Source organism: Theropithecus gelada, chromosome 13, assembly GCF_003255815.1.
Source record: "Theropithecus gelada isolate Dixy chromosome 13, Tgel_1.0, whole genome shotgun sequence".
NCBI lineage: Eukaryota > Metazoa > Chordata > Mammalia > Primates > Cercopithecidae > Theropithecus > Theropithecus gelada.
This window is the reverse complement of record NC_037681.1, coordinates 24,096,990-24,114,425: the sequence shown is the minus strand read 5'-3', so window position 1 is coordinate 24,114,425 and position 17,436 is coordinate 24,096,990. Positions and strand designations below refer to the sequence as shown.

The 17,436-nt window shown below is 53.2% G+C and overlaps 1 protein-coding gene across 1 annotated transcript in view; it reads right to left on the bottom strand.

The window, feature by feature from the left end:
* ALLC (allantoicase) overlaps positions 1-6,436 on the bottom strand; it is a 43,526-nt gene extending 37,090 nt beyond the window's left edge. Inside the window, exon 1 of the mRNA XM_025354542.1 lies at positions 6,338-6,436. The gene's annotated coding sequence lies outside the window, so the exon portion shown is untranslated. The remainder of the gene's footprint in view (positions 1-6,337) is intronic.
* Between the last annotated feature and the right edge of the window lie 11,000 nt (positions 6,437-17,436).

The window sequence follows — 17,436 nt, the reverse complement described above, 5'->3', positions numbered from 1 at the left end:
CGTGGCACACATTTACCTAAGTAGCAAACATGCACATCTGCACATGTATCCCAGAACTTATAATAAAATAAAATAAAAAACACTTCAACTCAGTACTTAAAAAAAAAAAAAAAAAAAAAGGGGAAAAGAATGGTCCCTCTGGAAATGTTTCTCTTTGGGAAATAAATAAGTTAAAAGCTCATCTTCAGAAAACGTTAGTCAGTGTAGTGATGCCATCTACAGCCGATGCCGCCAAGCAGACAGGACCTTTCCAGGATCCGTCCCGCTGCAACAGGTGCCATCCAGGTCAGCAGGCAGGCTGGCTCATGAAACCTGTTATTCAAACGGGATGAACACACTCCTCAACCTCATTACAAATATTTTCATATATAAGTATATATTTTTATATATTTGAGGTGCCATTTGTGGTACCTCAAAAGTCATAACAGTTTTCAAGACTAAGTTTGTTTTTTCAGATGAAATCTAGCATTTGGAAACATCTGGTTTGGGGGGATTTTGGTTGTTTTTTGGTTTTTTTTTTTTTTTTGGAGACAGAGTCTTCCTTTGTTGCCCAGGTTGGAGTGCAGTGACACGATCATAGCTCACTGCAGCCTCAAACTCCTGGGCTCAAGTGATCCTGCCACCTCAGCCTCTGAGTAGCTGGGATTACAGCTGGCACCACCACACCAAACCACAGTTTTACATTTTTTGTAGAGACAGGGTCTCACTATGTTGCCCAGGCAGGTCTTGAACTCGTATTTTGAAGTGATCCTCCCACCTGAGCCCCCCAAAATGCTGGGGTTACAGGCATGAGTCACAACACCTGGCCAGAAACATCTGCCTTAATTGGCAGAAATGAATTTAAATTGGGGTGAAAAATTCTCCATAGCCTTTGTCCCTAGGCTTCCCACGAGTCGATGTCCATTCACTGGCCCCTGTGCCTGCAAGCTTCTCTAGAGAACGGGAGTTGCAAAGGGACCTTTTCAGCAGCTTCCAAGAAGTACGTCCTTAAACTGTTTTTATTATTCTCTTGGCCAAGCTCCATTTGCAGTTGAGACTCTGCTACTCAAAAGTGCTTAAAATGTGTCACCTTGAGATAAAAGCAACACAAACAGACCCTTGTAAAATCCTGCAGAGGAGGCACCATAGAGATAAGTTTCAAAGGCACATTCACCTCCGGTTGAATAAACTGCCTCCATTTAATAGAAGCTGCAGGGTGGCAAAGTGGTGGCAGGAGTATAAAATTCAGCCACCGTTTGCTCTGCAGCCACTCATATCCTTTTCTACCACTTTGTCTTTAGGCAAAAAAGACAGACCTTTAACTAAGAGAGATGCCCCACCACGCAGTGCTGGGCACGAGCCTCACGCGGTTTGGTGCTGGTAGTGGTTGTCTATGTGTTCCACGGTCGCACTGACACAGGAACCACTTGCCATACATGGTATTTAAATTTAAATCTAATGACATTCAAAATCCAGTTCTTTCAGTCATGTGAGCCACATTTGATGTGCTAGGAAGTTACATGTGGCTGATGGCCACTGTACTGAACGGCACAGAAGAGATTTTCCATCATTACAGAAAGTTCTATCAGACAGTGCAGGTGTGTGGTTTTACAAACCATCTCCTTGTGCATGTTATAGAAAAGGATCCATTATTTCAATATCCTTTCTTATTAATGACCTTAGAAGTAACACCAATTTTTAGCAGTGATCCTAGAAATCTTCAATAGCCATTCATCAAAGTAGGAAACCCTCAATCACACTGCAAAACCATCTATTGGGCTACTTACCATTGACAACCCACCTGCGCCAGGCAGATACTGTTTCTGACATAGTCTTTTTTTCCAACTTTTATTTTAAGTTCAGGGGTACATGTGCAGGGTGTGCAGGTTTGTTCCATAGGTAAACATGTGCCATGGTGGTTTGCTGCACAGATCAGTGTCAGGCCTCTGAGCCCAAGTCAAGCCATCGTATATGCCCAGATGGCCTGAAATAACTGAAGAATCACAAAAGAAGTGAAAATGCCCTGCCCCGCCTTAACTGATGACATTCCACCACAAAAGAAGTGAAAATGGCCGGTCCTTGCCTTAAGCGATGACATTATCTTGTGCCAGGCTCATCCTGGCTCAAAAAGTTCCCGCACTAGCACCTTGTGACCCCCACTCCTGCCCGCCAGAGAACAACACCCCTTTGACTGGAATTTTCCTTTACCTACCCAAATCCTATAAAATGGCCCCACCTTTATCTCCCTTCGCTGACTCTCTTTTCGGACTCAGCCCACCTGCACCCAGGTGGATTTCATATCAGTTTTATGTGTCATGAACTATTCTCTTTCGAGAGTAGGGTGACTGCAAGCTACAAGAATGGATTGTACTCAGGTAAGGCACACCCTAAATGCCGTGGGCTGATCACCATCCATCATACACACATAACACACTTTCACATGTGCCCAATACATTTGTAAAATAAAAAATATATATATATAAAGAATATCAGGGTTTCTTCGTGCTGTAACATAGGTTCTGCTGCAGGTGGTGCCTTGAAATTAGTCCCTATATCTCATCAACCATTAATTCCTAAAGCATCGACTTGCGACTAGGAATGTGCTAATTGCAAATAACCTGCGTGCAGGGCCTTGGAGTGAACACTTCCGCCTGTGGTGAGCAGGATGTGCTCCGGAATCACGCTCCCTAATCCTGAGACCTGTGTATTTCTCGCCATATATGCAAAGCAGAATTTGCAGACACAGTGAAGCCACAGATGCTAAGATGGGCCTGGGTAATTCTGGGTGATCTGGGTGGGCCCAGCGTCATCACACAACGCCTTAAAAGCAGGCGACTTTCTCTGGCTGGAAACAGAGAACCGTGGAGCAGAAAGGGAAGTCAGAAAGAGCCCAAGTGTGACTCTGAATCAGGCTTCGAAAGAGAGAAGCCACATCATGGCCGAGCTCTGAAGCTCAGGGCTCTTGGGCAGAGACTTAAGAGAGGCCTTGGGAGGTCAGGGTGGGTCCTCCTGCTGCCAGCAAGGACAGGGAACCTCAGGGAGCTGGATTCTGCCCACAACCCCAGCAAGGCTGATGAGGATGCTCCCAGAGCCTCTGGGGGGAACTCAGCCCACTGTATTTTGATTTCAGCCTCATGAAACCCAGAGCAGAGGGATCCAATGAGCCTACGTGGAGGTCTGCCAGAGAGACCATGAGATCAGAAATCTGCATTCTGTAAGACGCTAAGGACCTATAAGAACAGCAACATGAAACTATAACACACACTTGAAGCTTTTCATCCAAACTTCTCAACAACCAAGAAGAGCTATCGACACTACCAAAGTGAAAGGCATGGTCGGGGAGGTGCTAAGAGGTTTAGGCTCAGGGGGCAATGACCCTTGACAGCTTCCCAAAGCAAAGACTTGCAACATCTTTTGTGCCCGGTTCGCAAGCCCAGGACACGTAACCCGAATTCCAGGGAAGAGCCCCCATGCTGGTCTGTTTCTCTGGAAACACCCATTCTTTTCCCTCCAGCAGATGGTCCTGGGCCCCAAGCATTTCTCCTAGTAACATCAAACTGCTCTTGTTTCACAGCAGATCCAGCCCAGGCAGCAGCCCCCACAGGCCAAGTTTAATTAAAGCCTTCTCTGAATCCCCGCTTGAGGCTTTTCTGCCAATGACCCTGCAGCTAAATGCTTGGGTGTGTTAAGGTCAGATCCCTGGCATGGTTTTCAAAACGTGTGTACTATGAGCCAGGAGTAGAAGGAAGAGAACTGATGTCTCTAAGCATCAACTCTAAGCTCCGTATTTGTTCTGGTGTCTCCCGTACTCCAAGCCTTCGAGGCGCACATGATTATACCCATTGCTAAGAAGCTCAGAGACGGGGCGGAGGCTCTTGCCCAGTGGCATTCAGCTAATGAACAGGGAGCGGGACGGGCTGTGAATGCAGATGAGTTGGACCCCAGGCCTGTGCTGTCTGAATCCACAGGCCCTCTCACTGTATTATGGAAAAAAAAACAGTGTTGATATGAGTTCTAAATTTCTCTTCAAAGAATCAATATGTCAGTATGTTCGATTCTTTGCCTTCTACTTTTAAACTTAACTTCCTCATAAAGCAACTTTTTTGATCACCTGCTCGGCCCCGACTCATTCTCCACCCTGACTCATTCCGATTTCCTGCTCTGCCATAACCATTTATCCCACCAAACCACTCACCCCATCACTCTCTTTAAATTAGCCAGTCGGAATTAGTTTAGCCTGTGCTGTCTAACCCTAGCCAATAGGGGAATCCCACAGCAGCAGGGGCCACGTGATCAGGAGTAAGAACCCCTTCCCCTCCCTTGTCCAGGTGTGCGCTCACCACTGCTCCATTTGTGAGGGCACACCCTTCTATAGAAGTACATTGTCTTGCTGAGAAGAAAAAAAAAAAATTATATTCAAGTGCTGTTTCTTTTGCGGCACCGAAACTTTATTTATAACAACAGTAAAGGCAGCTTCATCTCCCCAAATATTGCAAAATTTATTATCTGTGTTCTCCCAATGTCTTAGCCTATTTGTGTTGCTGTGAAGGAATGCCTGAGGCTGGACAACTCACAAAGAAAACGGGTTTACTTGGCTTACGGCTCTGCAGGCTGTACGGACAGCATGGCACTAGTATATGCTTCCAGCGAGGGCCTCAGGCTGCTTCCACTGGTGGTGGGAGGTGAGGGGAGCTGGCCTGCAGACACCACAGGGCAGGAGAGGAAGCGTGGGACGGGGCACCAGGCTCTTCCTAGCAAGCAGCTCTCACCGGACTAACAGAGCAAGCACCGCCTCAACACCTCCAGAAGGGCACCAAGCTATTCACGAGGGATCCGCCCCCATGACCCAGACTCCTCCCACTGGGCCCCACCTCCAATACGGGGGATCAGATTTCACCATGAGGTTTTGGGGGACAAACATCCAAACCATAGAGGCCTCCAGGCCACAGCACAGGCCCAACCAGTGTCTGCTATGAAAAGGGCCGTGACATTTCTGCCATTTCTGTTCATAAAATAGCCACGGTCTAGGCAAGAAAGGAGGGAGCCATGCAACCTCAGCTGAGGCCACCAGCTCACCAGCTCACAGCGTTCAGATGGCCTGTGGCAGCTGCTTCTGAGCCCACTGCTACAACCCCTCCCATTGCCTGCTCAAGGGAGCCCTTAAATACATTCTCTGCTGTGGCTGAGACCAGACCCAGGGTCAGCTCTGATGTTTAAGGAACATGCTAAAGCTTTGCCTGCAAATTTCAACTTAATCACCGCAAATGAGGAGCATTATCATGAGTTACAGCAAGGCGATGAGGCAATGACTGTCTAAAACAGAATCATGAAATTTCATGCAGTCAAGTCGTGCTCACACTGTTTTTTCCTTTGGGATTAGCCTTAAAATAAGAAAAGGCGTGACCAGGCAAGTCTAGGAAGCACAGGAAAGAGAGCCCTTCCTCTGACAAGCAGGGAAGGCTGTGCTGATGGCAGTCACTCCCTCGTAAAGAAGAAAACCTTCAGGGACTTTGTCATCACTGTCGATAAGTTCCGAAGAAGCCTTTGGCCAAAAGTATGAGCTTTATGGTGAAATAATAGAAGTGGTTTGCTCAAGTTTGGGACAAAACTAGAGTGAGCTTGAGCAGGGACTCTGAGCAGCCCAAGGTCAACTGCACAAGACCCCGGCCACCACCAACTGTTGGTATATGTTTACATTTAGTTCTATGTTGTGACTCTTCTTTTGAATATAGGTTTACTTCACCATGGCCTTAGTTCTTTAGATTTTTTTTTTCTTTTTTTTTTTTTTTTTTTTTTTGAGACAGGGTCTCACTCTGTCATCCAGGCTGGAGTACAGTGGCGTGATCTTGGCTCATTGCAACCTCCACCCCAACCCCATCCTGGGCTCAAGCAATTCTCCCACATCAGCCTCCCAAGTAGCTGGGAGCACAGGCACGCACCACCATGCCTGGCTATTTTTTTGTATTTTTGTTGCCCAGGCTGGTCTCAAACTCCTCAACTCAAGCAATCCACCCATCTCGGCCTCCCAAAGTGCTGGGATTACAAGCATGAGCCACCGTGCCCAGCCTCTTTAGATTTTTCTTTAAAAAAGACCAATGTCACATGATTTGAAACCAAGCAGAGCAGAGACTGGGGTCCAGAAGGCTGAGCTGCCTCTGGGGCCCCTCCAGGTGTTTGGGCCACACCCGATACCAACACAGTTCGACAGCACAAAGTGGTATCTGCCACCATCTACCCTCTGTCACCTTCCAAGTGTCGAACGTTCATTGCATTACTGAAATTCATCTCTGTCACCCTATTCTTTTGGCAAAGCCAACCTTAAAGATAGCAAGGTATTTAAAACCACACTCCAGCTCACCCAGGAGTCAGAAATCCAGTATTCAGAAATGGATCTCTTGCTCCCCAGAAGCCAGCCAAGGTCCCATAGTACTTGAGTGCCAGCTCAGAGAGAATGTATAGAGAGAGGCCTGAGGTAGAGACGGAACTTTCCAGAGATTGGCTGTGCCTGTATGATGTCACAAGGGTTGCAGGGAGATAGAAGTAAGAGGGGGAACAGTCCCTACCCGGAGAAGCTAAGCAGGCCTTTGCAAAACACTCACACACGGCCTGAAGCCAAGCTTGGTCCCTGCTGGTCCCAGGGCCCTTCCCTGCCCCTAACAAAGCTGCCTCCACTGGCCTGGGCCTGAAACCCCCACCTTCCTGGTCTGGCCAGTAACCTGAGTTAAAATTTTATCTCTAGACGTCACCTATTCACTCATCATTATTAATTCGGAAAACACTGAGCACACCCAGCAGTGGGTCCTGACCTACTAGAGAAGACAGGGGCCCTTGGGAGAGTTTGGCGAGGGCCCCTCCGCCCCAGAAAACAGCAAACACACAAAATTGTCATGGAATTTAAAGAAGCCCACAAATGCTTAAGAAAGGACACCTTGCCAAGCGGATGCTACGCCGTGGCATACAAAACAACACACGCCCCCCGCCTTCCAAGGTCCCACTGTCTACGGAAGAACTTTCCATGCAGAAAGAAACATCTGAGCCTGGCTTCAAGGTGCAGTAACAGACGTTGCCTTGCTTCGCCACAGCCACCCTGCGGGCAAGCTCTCCACTCCGCAGATGAATCAGCTGGTGCCCTGGAGGCAGGAAAGCCACCGGAGGTCAGCTGTGCAGGGAGGGGCTGAGGTCACCTGTGCAGGGAGGGGCTGAGGTCACCTGTGCAGGGTGGGGCTGAGGTCACCTGTGCAGGGAGGGGCTGAGGTCACCTGTGCAGGGAGGGGCTGAGGTCAGCTGTGCAGGGAGGCGCTGAGGTCACCTGTGCAGGGAGGCGCTGAGGTCACCTGTGCAGGGAGGAGCTGAGGTCACCTGTGCAGGGAGGGGCTGATGTCAGCTGTGCGGGGAGGCGCTGAGGTCACCTGTGCGGGGAGGCGCTGAGGTCAGCTGTGCAGGGAGGGGCTGAGGTCAGCTGTGCAGGATGGGGCTTAGCTGGAAGCAGAATGCCAGCCCAGCAGGTGGCAGGCACAGGGGCTCCAGGAAGACAACCTGCTCCCAGGGAGACCCATCACCCACAGGCTCCTTCTGTCCTTCCTGGCTTTTCTTTCCCCAGGGCCTGACCTGGCCTTCTCCTTCTGAGCTCCAGCTTTCCCAGAGGAAAGCAAAGCCATTTGAAAGGCCGGCTCAAGGCCACCTCCGGGAACCCCGCCCCCAACCCCAACCTGCCGCCCAGCTGTAGTTAGGACGCGTCTGGCGCCTGTTGTCTGATCTCAGCTCCCCCAGCCTTCGAGTCCATGTTTACACATCTGTCTCCCCATCCAGATGAAATTCGTTAAGAACAGAACCACATCCTACGCTGCCTTCCGTAGCTGACTGTATTTTAATGAATTAACGCATGTGGCCTCGTCTCTGGCAGTTCTTGTCACCGGTGACCTCCCTGCCACAGCAGCGCAGCGCCCCGCTCGCTGCCTCGGATCAGTCACAAAGCTCACGGTGCGGAGAACAGAAGGGCCAATTTTTTTCCTTGTGGTTTCACTAAGCCTAGGCTGTGGCACAGATAAAGCCATGGCACCCTGACCCCTGCCTTCCACACCCTGACCTCTGCCCTCTACACCGAGCTGGCTCCTACAATCTAATGCGCTTCCAAATCACCTAGGAGCTGGTTAAAGCGCAGATTCTGAGGCTGAAGATCTGAGATACGGCCTGAGGCTTGAGATTTCTCTAAGCTCCAGGGCGATGCTGGGGCTGCTGGGCCTTAGCCAGAGGTTGGGCACAGGGCTCTGCCACTAGCTGCCCCATCTGACATGGCAGCCACTAGCTATGCTAAATTCAATGCTACTCTAACACTAAAATCAATTTAATTTAGTGAAGTTAAAATTTGGATACTTTGTCTCATGAGCTAAGTTTCTAGTACCCAACAGCCACATGCGGCACTGGCGACAGGCTGGGCTGCACAGCTATGGAAATTTCCATCGTGGCACAGCAGACGTCCTGTGGACCCATCTGTGGGGTGGGAGGAGAACAAGAGCTGGCAGAGAGGTGGTCCCGGAGCAGGGGCCTGAGCCAGACATGAGGCTGTTCTTGGAGCTCTGTAGGGGCTTCAACACTCCCGCCTTGGTCCTGCCAAGACATGGGGATTCTCCTGGAAAGGGCTGGAGCGCCCTCAGAGGGATGCCGCCATCCACCGCCTCGCCGGGCTCCCAGGAGGCAAGGAGATCAGCCTGCAGTGATGGCTGACCCGTGGCATACAAAACCACACATGCCCCCCGCCTTCCAGGTGCGGGCTCCCTGGATGGGCTCCTCCAACCCCTGTGCAGCCCCTGGCTGAAGCGGATGTCCTGCTCACTAGGTAGGGACCTGATGTTGGGGAAATGTCCGCTCTTCAGGCACAACAACCTCGCACCTCTTCCCCCCGCCCCATTCCAGTGGGAGCTCGCTGGCTCTGCTGATAGCAGGCCACCCAACGCCCCGCCGGAGTGGGCGACAGGCTTTGCAGCGCTCCCACAGAAGCACAGGGGCAGCACTCAGGGGCAGGGCTCGGGGCTTGTCTTCTGGCCCCAGTTGCAAGAGGCTAGTGGTTTCCTTAATGCTGTCCCTTTAATTAGGCAAATACTTAAAACTTGTCATTCTAAGGCTGGGCACAGTGGGCCATGCTTATAATCCCAGCACTTTGGAAGGCTGAGACGGGAGGATCTCTTGAGCCCAGGGGTTTGAAACCAACCTGGGCAACACAGTGAGACCCCCATCTCTGAAAAAAAAATTTCATTAGCCAAGCATGGTGACACACAGCTGTAGTCCCAGCTACTTGGGAGGCTGAGGTGGGAGGATCGCTGGAGCCCAGGAGTTCAAGGCTACAATGAGCTGTTATCGCACCACTGCTCTGCAGCCTGGGCAGCAGAGTGAGACGCTGCCCCAAAAAACAAACAAACAAACTAGTCATTCCTTTGATAGTCACATGAGCTGTGCATGTTTTCCACGTTGCCCACCCTCATACAACACTCTTGGGACACACGTGCCAGCCTGGGCAGGGTGACTTCAAGGTGCTGGGCCCTGTCCACCTGCATCCGTGCCCGATTCTTCTCCCCGAATGTGGGTGGAGCCCAGTGGCTCACTTCTAGTGAATAGGACACAGCAAAGGTGATGGATGTCACTTCCCAGGAAGCCTCTGACTTACGTCTTGACTCCCCCCCACCGCCCCCGCCTTTTCTCCTGTATTGTCCTGAAGCAGTGGCTGTCGGTGCAAGCTGCCCTGCAGAGAGGCCAGCAGCCAGCGCAGAGCTGACCCCACCAGTGACCTGGGGAGCGCATGAGGAAGCAGATCCTGTCCGCAGAGGGAGGAGAGCAGCCCACGGCACCTCCAGTGCAGGCTGAGAGAAGGTCCAGGGAGCGCCTCAGGCACTGACCACAGACGCAGGGAGGTCACGGATGCTGCTTTACGCCTCTAACTCGTGCTAGCTTGCTGTTCCACATTACACAGCCCATGCAAAGTGCTTCTTATCCATGGCAACCTTTGCCTGAAAACAGTCATGCGGTCCTCTTTCTGCGCCTTCCAGGCAGAGCTGCAAATGCCCTGTCTGTGACACGACCCCAGGGAAATAGGGCATGAAGTCCAGAACTGACTGAGAATGCGTTTCTTCCACTCAGCTGAATGGAATCACACAGAAAAGACAGTCACGTTTCCTGCGCGCCCGAGGGTTCACTGAGAGTCACACGCACTGACTGTGTCACCCCAGAGCTGCTGGCAGTGTCTGGCTCGTGACAAGCGCTCAGGGAGTGTGTCTCGAGCTCTTCAGCTTCCATCAGACAATAACCTGAATATGTGGGTCGGACGAACTAGCTTTCATCTAGAAAAAGCACAATGCTAAGGATCGAGTTTGGGCAACCTCCTAGATGGCCCCAGCCATCCTCACCTCCTGGCACTCACACGGTGGTAAAGCCCTCCCATGCTGAGCAGGGCCACCCAGTGCAACCAGCAGGGCCTTACAGAAATGACAGAGTGTGGTTCCGAGGCTGCGCCATCAAAGCCGCTGCAGCCATTGCTTTTCCTCCCGTGTGGGGGATGCAGCCACAGCCACAGTCCACCACCTCTCCTCACGCCCACACCTCTTTGCAGTGTGACTTTGCAGCTTCTCCCATCAAGGACTTTTGGATCACTCACATGGAGGGAAGCCAGCTGCCTTGTCATAGGGTCATTCAGCAGCCCTCTAGAGAGGCCCACGTGGCAGGATCCAAGCCCTCCTGCCAACAGCAGCAGTAACTCGCAGGCACGTGAGCCGACCACCTCGGAAGCTGGTCCTCTGGCCCAGTCAAGCCTTCAGATGAGACTGTGGCACCAGCAGATGTCTTGAGTGTAATCTCTTGAGGCTCCTTGAGACAGAACCACCCAGCCAAGCTGCTCCCATGTTACTGGGCCACAGAAACTATGCAAGCTAAGATCTATTAATCGTGGGATAATTCGTTACACACCCATAGATGATGAACCCAGGCAGGAAAGCCTGATGGGGGATGAGGGATGAGAAAGGCTTAGAATAAGACTGAGGGCTGCAGCGCAGGGGTAGCAGGAGTGGGAAAGATACACAGGATATGTTGGAATAGGCTTGGCCGTCACCAGTCTTCCCTCAGCTCTGCCACACACCATCATGGCCCACGGGATGAGGGAAATGAGGTGACCTTGACGTCATCAAGGATGAGCAGAGCATCTTGGTATGGCCTGGCAGCACCCTCGTGGTACTTGAGCCCAAGAGCAATGCCAGAAACTGTCTTCTTGACACCCACTGGTGCCACAATCTCCCAACTAACCCTGATGGGAATTTTTTAGCAAAAGGACCTACCCCAGCTCACAGTGCCTGGCACACCTTCAGGGAAACAGGCAAGGGCTGGATCGTAGCTGGCAGGAGGCAGGTCCACTTGGGCCACCAGGCCTTCAGTTTAACACATGCCCAGTCCTTGCCGATCACCTGAAAGCCCTTCCCTCTTCTCCCCAAATCCTGCCACGATGGATGTCTGTCCTGATTCTGGCCACATCTGAACTTCCTTCACACAAGTGGCAAACTGCAGACGTGGCCACAGTCCCTCACACCCCTGTGCAGTGGAACTCCACAGCTTCTCCCGTCCTGGGCAGAGACTATTTCCTGACCCCTGGGCTCACCCCATGACCGACTTTGGGCACAGACGGAGACAGAGTGATGCTCCAGCTCTGAGCTGAGGCTTCAGGGGGCCCCGTGTGCACCCACTCTTGCTTTTTGAAGCGGCACCAAAATGCTCCCAGCCTGCAGACATGCTCAGGCCAGTTACTTGAGGTGAGAATCTGCAGGCTGCAGTCAGGCCTCCCGGCTGAGGCACTGGAGACCAGCCACCCCACCAGCTACCCAGAGACACCAGAGTGAGCCCAGCCAGGACCACAAGAACTGCCCAGCTTAGCTCAGTCCAAATTGCTGACTACAGAGTTAAGATGAATGGTTAAATGGATGATGATTATTTAAAATCACAAAGTTTTGGCCAGGCGTCGTGGCTCACACCTGTAATCCTAGCGTTTTGGGATGCCGAGCCAGGCCAATTGCCTGAACTCAGGAGTTCAAGACCAGCCTTGGAAACACAGTGAAACCCCATCTCTACTAAAATACAAAAAATTAGCCAGGCGTGTGGCACGCATCTGTAGTCCCAGCTACTCGGGAGGCTGAGGCAGGAGAATCACTTGAACCAGGATGTTGCAGTGAGCTGAGATCAGGCCACTGCACTCCAGCCTGGTAAACAGAGCAAGGCTCCGTCTCCAAAAAACAAAACAAAACAAAATCACGAAGTTTTGAGGCAGTTTGTTACACAGCAAAAGCTAACTGATACACGATGTTTGGGGTAGCTCCATCCTTAAGAAACACATTTTCTTCCCATAGAAATGGAAAAATATGTGCTTTTCCCAGCCTCCTTTGTATCTAAGGCATGGATGCACACAAGGCTTCCATGTATAATTGTGCAGATTGTAGCTCTGTGAATAGTGGCTCTGGATTTGTGCAGTGCACAACCTGTGCAGGCCCACAAAATGGCCGGGAGCTCTAGGTACCACACAGACCGGCCCCCAGGCTCTGCATAGGAAGCTAGAGAAATGCAAACACAGCAGCACAGTCGCTTCCACAGCAACAGCCGGCAGCCTAGCAACCAACTGCCTCTGCTGCCAGCAGCGGAGGGGCCCTTGCAGGCCGTGGTCGGCCGCATGATCCATGGGCTTTGTTCCCTTCCACACGCACCGAGGCAGAGCTCCGGGCCTCCCAGAATTCCTGCGAGCTCCCAAAACGCTTTCAACAAATTCCCTTTGTGCTTAAATTAGCCAGACTGCGATTTTCCTGCTTGCAACTAAGAAACGTGTGGGTTCTTGGTTCAGAACTGCTGAACTGAGCCGGGTTGTGTCTGGTGACTCAGCCCTCACCGGCCACAGACCCCGATGGGCGCACAGGGGGAAGCGAGAGGCACGATGTCCATGCCAGTGACCTTGAGTTGCCTTCTGCAGCGTGGGCAGTGCGAGAGCAGTTTCAGGCCTAAAAGAGGAGGAACGTCCAGATGAATGGCTGCCCGTGAATAAGGACGATTGAGACCCACGAGACATCTGTCAGGGACCTGGGCCTGCCCCTGACGAAACGCCGGGCATGGTTCCCGCCTCCCGGGCTGATGGAGCTCTGCATGGGGTGGGCCCAGCCTCCACCTGGAGCTCATCTTTGCCATCAACGGCCAGAGTGACCTTTCTCCTGACTGCTCTTTTGGTCGATAGGTCTATGCGGCTGCTGTCACCACAGGGGCAAACTGTGGGTGTCACTGAGGATGAGAACTCACGCGGCCGGGTGCTTTCTGAAGAGTCTGACACCTCGGCCTCTGCCTCCTGCTCCCGCCTGCTCTTTGTTCTTTCTATGCCTCTAACTCGTCTCCCCTCCTACCTCATGCACACACACGCGCATGCACACACATGTGCGCACACACACGTGCATGCACACACGCGCGCGCGCACACACACACACACACACCCCTCATCCAAAAGAATTCCTGCAAGCATCCACGGCCTGAGCGCGCTCCTTGGCTCTGCAAACCTCCCCGCGCCTGTGTGGGCGCCGCCGTCCTCGCCCTCCTGTCCCACTAGATGGCAGTATGGAGCCGCGGACCCGCAGCCAGCGCCAGGCAGCCCCAGGCTGCGTCTCCCGCTCATCCATCTCCGCCCACGCTTGAGAGAGGGCGCTGAGAAATCCGTGCGTGCCAGCTTTCCGGTCATGCCTCAATGCAGCACCTAATAAATCCCGGCTCTCTCCTGAACCAAACCGTTTCCCTCCTACTTTGCAGATCAGATTCTGCAGTCTACACAATAGGTCCCCTCCTCGAAAGTTATGGGAATTAAATCAGGGCAACGGTTCTGACTTCACGCCGTTTATGGCCCCTCACGTTTGCTTTAAAGCAAGCATAATCCTACACTGCTGAATTAACCAGGGACAAAGAAAGGCCCCGCGCGCCTTCACTGTGCCTGCCGTTAACACAGACTCCCCTCCATGAAGGCCGGTGGAGGGGCTGCGGGGTGGGGACTGCGTGGCAGTGGGTACCCACATGTGAAGGGTAGTGTGGAGGCACACAGGTGTTTGGGTGCAAGCTCCTCGCCTGTATGGGGAGGAAACTAAACCCCAGACAGGTGCGGGACGCCGCAGGAGCAGAGCGTCTGGAAGGGAGGTGCACGCACTGCTGACCCCCACAGAACTACAGGGCAGGCAGCTCCCAGGGCCCTCACATTCACCAGGCCGAGGGGCTTCAAGGTGCTGCTGGGGCTGGAGCTGCATCTGCCCCCTTGCCCAGGCCTCGCCAAGCTTCCACCCAGCAGGAACCATGCTGTGCGGTTCCTCTTACCCGCTAGCCAGCAGAAGGTGCTCAGCATTGGCCCTGGCAAGGCAGGGTGCCTGGGTCAATTCAGGGGCCATGAGCCCAGTGGCCAGTCACAGACAGGGAATCCTGGCTGCCCTGACAGCCCCGTGGATGCCACTCCAGCCCCCAGGACGAGCAGTGAGAGCTTGAGCCCAGTGGCCAGTCACAGACAGGGAATCCTGGCTGCCGTGACAGCCCCGTGGATGCCACTCCAGCCCCCAGGACGAGCAGTGGGAGCTCCCGCAGGAACCTGGAGCAGAGCTTTGCTAATTCCCTAAACTCCAGAACCCAGAGAGGGTTCCCTCCTCCAGGAGGTGTCCTGGCTTGCTCTGCCCTCTCAGCCAGCGCTGCCCTCTTCCCTTCCAATTGAGGGCACTGTGCGGCCAGTGCCAAATGGCTCTTGTTTTCTGGCAGAATCGGGCACAAGAGGGGAGAAAGGGACGAAGACCCACAGACGGCTCCGTGCCTTTCAGGGCACTAATGCATCACGTCCAGTTCGTGACAGAGGGAATTTGGAAGATGCCTTAGGTGGTGCTGAGCAGCTGTGGTTGGGGAAGCGACGGGCAGCAGGCCCACAAATCTTGTTTCACCAACCTTGCTTCATTGTAGCTCAGACGAGGAAAAACACCGATTCCCAGCCAGGGCCACCGTCTGTGGCGTCTGCTCGGTCTCCCCGTGTCTGTGTGGGTTGTCTCTGGGCACTCTGGTTTCCTCCGTGTCCACACACGCGCACGTGAGTCCCTGGCATGTCTGCGTGGTCCCTGTGTGAGTGCAGGTGTGCTGCTCTGCGATGGGACAGTGTCCTCCCCAGGGCTGGAGCCTACCCTGCACCCTGAGCTGCCAGCTCAGGCTTGGGCCACCCACACCCCTGAACCAGAACCACTGGGTAACACGGATCTTATTTCTATTAATCTTTCTTAAATGTATGTGTAGACCACATTTACTTCAGTATTTCATATTAAAACTGTTTGGGGTCTTTTTTCAAAGTCTGGTGATGACCCTGTGACCAGAATGATGCCCTAGGCACTTCAGTCTTGCTCCTCAACGCGCCCATTGTGGAACTGGTTTCATTAGACGCCACTTCACCTAAGCCTGCCATTTCCAAGAACCTGTCTATGACGTGTGTTGCCGTTTCTATGAACCCGTCTATGGTGAGGACGTACTGTCCTGGGCTATGTTCACCGCTGCCTTGCACCCGGGCTTCTCTACGGGGCCAGGTACTCAGCACTCAACACCCAGAACTCTGCCATGCCGACCGCTCTGCACACATCGTGTCGTGTAATCCTCACAAGGCCGCAGTGGGAGGTATGAAAATCATTCACTCAACCAATGAGGAAACCGAGGCTTAGGACGTTTCAGTAACTTCGTGAAGATCACACTGTCACCTGAAGGCATGTCCCACCCTGGGACACAGCGGGTCGTGCGGTGCGCTGGCGGAAGAGGCGGCCGTCTGCCCAAGTGGATTTGCAAGAGGACAGGGGGTGGTACTGGAGCAGAGAATGGGGGGTGGTGGACAGCCCACGGCCCTGTGCACACGTGGACAAAGATGCTGCGCGCAGCCCTATGGGAGTGGAAGCCCAGCTGGCAGGCCTTCCCTGCAGCCAGGAGTCCGCACATGGAAGCAGGGTCTCCACCCACTCTGTGGGCAGCACCCCAGACCCTGCAGGATCCCAAAGGCCAGCTGTTCCTCCAGGACTGGTGGCCCTGGGGCAGCCAGGGAGGCGTTGTGGGCAGTGGATGCCGCCGTGCAGGTGAGGAAGAGCCGGCCAGCCTCACATGCACAGAGCCGACACCCTATGTGTACACGAGAGCTTTGCCAGCGTCAGGAGCGTCTTGGCTCCCCCAGCCTAGGCAGAGCAGCCGCGAGCATGTGAAAGCCTCATTAAAGACAGATGGGAGATATGCTTTCCTGTTTGACTGGGAGATGTGTCAGGAAGAAGCCACTCCACATAATGAATACGACTCATCCATTAAAATAATCACCTCTGCTCCTTGATGGGGGGTAGAAATGGAAAAGAGGACAAACCTCTCTAGGCCAAAGAGCTCTCCTCCACCCATCCTGAGGGCCCCGACTCGTCACTAGCAGAGGAGTGGGAGAGGCTGGCAGGGCTGCCGGGCTCCCTGGAGCTGCTGCCCCCAGGATGCCCACTGTCCATTGCCCACACACCTGCCCACTGCACCGTCATCAGCAGAGCCTGGCCTCTCCTCTCCTGCCTGTAACTCCCAGGTCCAGACTTGGCCTTGGATCTGTTATCAAATGTGTAAGTGCCGCCATTCAACTCCCAGGTCTGTTTCTCCCCCACGGATAAGGTCTCACTGGCACACGTCAAGGCACATTCAGGGAGCCTGACCGCAGCTGGGTTGCAAGAGTGAAGGCTGAGACAACACTAGCGTCCATCAGTAGAGGATGCATTAGTGACCCCCAGGGGCATCAGGAGAGGGTGGGTGACCCCCAGGGGCCACACTCTGGAATACTCTGCCTCAGGATGGGAGGAGCAGGCAGGCCCCATAGGCAGCATGGGAATTGCCCCAAGACAGGTTGCTGATGAAGAAGGCAGGGTGAGAAAGAATGCCCACCCCCGACCCATTCTCCAGGTCCGTTTAATCACATGTGTGGGTGTGTGGGGGGGTGTGTGTGTGTGTGTGCATGCTCTTGAAAAAGGCCTAGAAAGACCGACCCTCAACTAGAGCAAAGTTGAAGAAAAGGATTTTAACTTCTTAGACATATGTGTGTGCCGCGTTGAACATATTACAAATTACATTCACATGGTCCCATGTCATCACACGCACAACCCCTGCAGCCTGTCTGGGGCCCTATATTTCAAGGCCACCTCAGTGAACCAGCGAGTTCAGAGGCAATAGAGGGATGAGGGATGCGGGGGCTGAGGGAGCGGCTCTGCATCCTCAAGGGGATGATGGACAGCAGAGCACAGCCTGTGAGACCAGAAGCGGGACCACTGAGGACTTGCTCATTCAGTGAGATGACCTGCTCAGTGACGGCTCTCCCCACACACAGCCTGCCCCCAAACACACACACACAGCAGCATCCCCCAATTCCTCAGCTACACTCCAGGCATCGGTGGA